The sequence below is a fragment of the Lampris incognitus genome, chromosome 4 (assembly GCF_029633865.1).
Source record: "Lampris incognitus isolate fLamInc1 chromosome 4, fLamInc1.hap2, whole genome shotgun sequence".
NCBI lineage: Eukaryota > Metazoa > Chordata > Actinopteri > Lampriformes > Lampridae > Lampris > Lampris incognitus.
The window spans coordinates 25450366-25456372 of record NC_079214.1 but is presented as its reverse complement, the minus strand read 5'-3'; positions in this window follow the sequence as shown (position 1 = coordinate 25456372).

Below are 6007 nucleotides of genomic sequence, written 5' to 3'. Positions count from 1 at the left end.
TTCACAACTTAGACTAAGCGAGGAGCAGTTTCAAACAGATAAATAGTTTAGCTGGCTAATGTTACAAACCCTTGGCTGCTCCTCTGTGCAGAGAGATTCCTATGGACCTAAGAGTAAGAGGGAAGGCTGGCGTGGGTCCAGAGGTCTGGGTAGACATTATCTCCAGCACCCCTGCATGTTTTTATAAGGGGGCCTCCTAGTCTTTCCAGTCCTGTGCTGTAAGTGCCTGGGTGTGTGTACTAGGAGTCAGAGAGGCGTTTATCTATTTGTGTGTGTGTGTGTGTGTGTGTGTGTGTGTGTGTGTGTGTGTGTGTGTGTGTGTGTGTGTGTGTGTGTGTGTGTGTGTGTGTGTGTGTGTGTGTGTGTGTGTGTGTGTGTGTGTGTACACTGCCGCCTTGCTGGAGCAAAGCACTGTCTGCCATGTCTGGTCTGGTGGAGGGAGAGCCATTAGGGGAGCAGTGGAGCTGATGACATGTTGTTCCTGTGACAGACCTGGCCCCAGGCTCCTCTCTGCCGCTGCTTTAACTGTGGGAGCCCATGGGTCTACAAGTGGACAGACAGAGACGGATGGATGCAGTTTAGTTTGGGAGGTCGTCTGGTGCCGGACACCCTGTCTGTGCTCCCTACAAACCCTCAGTCCCACGTTAACACACATGCACATGCACATACAGATGCACATATGCACATACACATATATATATACACATGCACATACACATACACATACACATACACATAGACATGCACATACACATACACATGCACATAGACATGCACATACACATACACATGCACATACACATAGACATAGACATACACATGCAGATACACATACACATGCACATACACATACACATGTACATACACATACGCATACACGCACATATACACATTCACATGCACATGCACATACACACACATGCACATTCACATGTACATACATGTGTACATACACGTACGCATACACACATATATATATACACATGCACATGCACATGCACATACACATACACATAGACATGCACATACACATACACATGCACATACACATGCACATAGACATAGACATACAGATACACATGCACATGCACATACACATACACATAGACATACAGATACACATGCACATGCACATGCACATGCACATTACACATGCACATACAGATGCACATACGCATACACGCACATATACACACACATGCACATGCACATACACATACACATACACATGCACATGCACATACACATGCACATGCACGGCCTGTTTCCAGATACACAGTTTGTGGGCAGCCCATCAAACAGACAGGGGCACTTTTAAACTGTGCCAAATTAAATGACAGGGTGCTTATACTGGTCTTCTCAGGTGGTGAAAGTACAAGGAGAAAATAATACTGCTGTTTCGAAGATAAAAATGGTTATTACCTGGCTCTTACTCATCTGGGAATTGTGAGAGAGGTTGGAAATCCTTACTGAGCATGATTTGCTCCAAAATGTCCAATTTTATCAAACCTACAACAAAATGTCCGCCTTGCGTTTTTACCCTGGGGCTGATCTGAGCTTTTGGGAGCAATATAATGATTGATGGACATGCCAGTCACTGATTACCTGTCCGTCAATCAACCCCCGCCCCCCCAGATGATGACAACATGACATCTGACAGCAAGCGAAACTGCAAGGAACTGAATAGTCTTTCAATGTGGATTTCCAAAATTTTGAGGAGCTCGCACATCCTATGTGTTGGGGGACAAGATGCAATAACATGCCTTTTTTCCTTTTTTCCTTCATTTTAGTCATTCAATACCAATACTAAGAGCTTGGTAAAACAAACAAACAAACAAACAAACAAACAAACAAACAAACTACTACTACTACTACTACTTTCGGCTGCTCCCGTTAGGGGTCGCCACAGCGGATCATCCGTTTCCATTTCTTCCTGTCTTCTGCGTCTTCCTCTGTCACACCAGCCACCTGCATGTCTTCCCTCACCACATCCATAAACCTCCTCTTTGGCCTTCCTCTTCTCCTCTTCCCTGGCAGCTCCATATTCAGCATCCTTCTCCCAATATACTCAGCATCTCTCCTCCACACATGTCCAAGCCATCTCAATCTTGCCTCTCTTGCTTTGTCTCCAAACCGTCCAACCTGAGCGGTCCCTCTAATATAATCATTCCTAATCCTGTCCTTCTTCGTTACTCCCAGTGAAAATCTTAGCATCTTCAACTCTGCCACCTCCAGCTCTGCCTCCTGTCTTTTGGTCAGTGCCACTGTCTCCAAACCATATAACATAGCTGGTCTCACAACCATCTTGTAAACTTTCCCTTTAACTCTTGCTGGTACGCTTCTGTCGCAAATCACTCCTGACACACTTCTCCACCCACTCCAACCTGCCTGCGCTCTCTTTTTCACCTCTCTACTGCACTCCCCGTTACTTTGGGCAGTTGACCCCAAGTATTTAAACTCAAATGCCTTTGTCACCTCCACTCCTTGCATCCTGACCATTCCACTGTCCTCTCTCTCATTCACGCATAGGTATTCTGTCTTGCTCCTACTGACTTTCATTCCTCTTCTCTCCAGTGCATACCTCCAACTCTCCAGGCTCTCCTCAACCTGCACCCTACTCTCACTACAGATCCCAATGTCATCCGCGAACATCATCATCCATGGAGACTCCTGCCTGATCTTGTCCGTCAACCTGTCCATCACCATTGCAAACAAGAAAGGGCTCAGAGCCGATCCTTGATGTAATCCCACCTCCACCTTGAACCCATCTGTCATTCCAACCGCACACCTCACCATTGTCACACTGCCCTCATACGTATCCTGCACCACTCCTACATACTTCTCTGCAACTCCTGACTTCCTCATATAATACCACACCTCCTCTCTCGGCACTCTGTCATAAGCTTTCTCTAAATCTACAAAGACACAGTGCAACTCTTTCTGGCCTTCTCTATACTTCTCAATCAACATTCTCAAAGCAAACATCGCATCTGTGGTGCTCTTTCGTGGCATGAACCCATACTGCTGCTCGCTGATCATCACCTCTCCTCTTAACCTAGCTTCTATTACTCTTTCCCAAATCTTCATGCTGTGGCTGATCAACTTTATACCTCTGTAGTTGTTACAGTTCTGCACATCGCCCTTGTTCTTGAAAATCGGTACCAGTTTGCTTCTTCTCCACTCCTCAGGCATCCTCTCACTTTCCAGGATTGTGTTAAACAATCTAGTTAAAAACTCCACTGCCATCTCTCCTAAACATCTCCATGCCTCCACAGGTATGTCATCAGGACCAACTGCCTTTCCACTCTTCATCCTCTTCATAGCTGCCCTCACTTCCTCCTTGCTAATCCGCTGAACTTCCTGATTCACTATTCCTACATCATCCAACCTTCTCTCTCTCTCATTTTCTTCATTCATCAGCCCCTCAAAGTAATTCCTTCCACCTTCTTAGCACACTCTCCTCGCTTGCCAGCACATTTCCATCTCTATCCTTGATTGCCCTAACTTGCTGCACATCCTTTGCAGCTCGGTCCCTCTGTCTAGCCAATCGGTTACAAGTCCTTTTCTCCTTCCTTAGTGTCTAATCTGTCATACAACTCACCATACACCTTTTCCTTTGCCTTTGCCACCTCTCTCTTTGCTTTACGCTGCATCTCCTTGTACTCCTGTCTACTTTCTTCATCTCTCTTACTATCCCACTTCTTCTTTGCCAACCTTTTCCTCTGTATAATTTGCTGTACTTCCTCATTCCACCACCAAGTCTCCTTGTCTTCCTTCCTCTGTCCCTGATGACACACAAGTACCTTCCTAGCTGTCTCCCTCACTATTTCTGCAGTGTTGTCCAGCCATCTGGCAACTCTTCACTACCACCCAGTGCCTGTCTTAACCCTTGCCTGAACTCCACACAACAGTCTTCCTTCTTCAACTTCCACCATTTGATTCTTCGCTGTGTCTTCACTCGCTTCCTCTTCTTGGTCTCCAAAGTCATCCTACAGACCACCATCCGATGCTGCCTAGCTACATTCTCCCCTGTCACCACCTTGCAGTCTCCAATCACTTTCAGATCGCGCCTTCTACATAAGATATAGTCCACCTGTGTGCACTTTCCTCCACTCTTGTATGTCACCCTGTGTTCCTCCCTCTTCTTGAAATATGTATTCACCACAGCCATTTCCATCCTTTTCGCAAATCCACCACCATCTGTCCTTCCACATTTCTCTTCTTGACTCCATACCTTCCCATCACCTCCTCATCACCTCTGTTCCCTTCACCAACATGTCCATTGAAGTCCGCTCCAATCACCACTCTCTCCTGCTTGGGTATCCTCTCGCCACGTCATCCAACTCACTTCAGCATTCTTCTTTCTCTTCCATCTCCCAACCAACTTGTGGGACATATGCGCTGATAACATTCAGCAATACACCTTCAATTTCCTGCTTCATACTCATCACTCTGTCTGACACTCTCTTCACCTCTCAGCACGCTCTTGACATACTCTTCCTTCAGAATTACCCCTACCCCATTACTCCTCCCATTCACACCATGGTAGAAGAGTTTTGAAGCCACCTCCGATACTCCTGGCCTTACTCCCCTTCCACCTGGTCTCTTGCACACACAGTATGCCTACCTTTCTTCTTTCTATCATGTCAGCCAGCCTCTCTCACCTTTACCCAGTCATAGTGCCAACATTCAAAGTTCCAACTCTCACCTCCACATGCCTACCCTTCTCCTCTCTAGCTGCCTCTGGACATGCTTTCCCCCTCTCCTTCTCCTTCGCCCCAACAGTAGCATAGTTTCCACCGACACCCTGCTGGTTAACAGTACCGGTGGCGGTCGTTGGTAACCCGGGCCCTCGACCGATCCGGTATGTAAGTCTTATTTATGATCCGCATATTTGATTTGGCAAAGATTTTACGCCGGATGCCCTTCCTGACGCAACCCTCCCCATTTGTCCGGTGCTTGAGACCGGCACTAAGGATGCACTGGCTTGTGCATCCTCAGTGGCTGGGTTAAAAACAAACAAACAAACAAACAAACAAACAAACAAACAAACAAAAACAAAAAAAACAGGAATGCCAATGGTAACAATAATTAGTTTAGCACTAGCAAATGATGGAGGGTGACTGCAGCTGAATTTCAGAAGAGGGTGTGTGAAAATGTTCTCCCACAGTGATAAATGGATCTTAATCAACACATCTTACATTTCGATGGCTCTGCAGGCCAAGCGCTGCCTTTGGGGCCACTGACGCACTCAACTTTGAGGGGAAGCTCTGCCAAACAGTTCTCTTATCCTTGTCTGCATCCTTGGGTCTGGTTGAGTTACACGGGAACACATTTTGAACAGGTGCCCCGGCAAACCACAGATATACACACAAACACACACATGCACACGCACGTGCACACGCACACACACACACACACACACACACTCACACCCACACAACACACTTCCACCCCTCCACTGCTCTCCTCTTCCCCTTTCTTCCTTGACTCTCTGATCCTCTCATGGTAACATGATTCCCACACAACAAAATCTTCAGCCAACCATCTAGTCCCTCGTATTACTCCAATTAGCCCGGGCATGCAGTGAAGTGATGTGCAGCACATAGCTGGACATGAGACTGACACAACAAGGTTGACTAATCTCGTATGAGGTGCAGAACAGTTACCAACCAGGACCACAGCGCTAATCCTCGGGGCCATAACACGGTCATTTTCACTTTAGGCTGTGTTGCTAAATCGACAGCTCGTGGCCAGGGATCGGTCCTGATGGCACAGCGACTGGCAATGGTCTCACTGGCATGATGCCAAATGGGGATACCCTAACCCGACTCTTGGCCTGTTATGCTCCTTGCTGCACATGTCCGCTTTAAAAGGCAACTCTTCAGTCAGTCATCATGTGAACAACATGTTATTTTAGCGATGGAGGAGGAGAAGGGAGAGGGGGGGTTACAACCTCTGACAGCATCCATTCATGGAGTTGTGTGTATCCATCGCTTCACCTCAA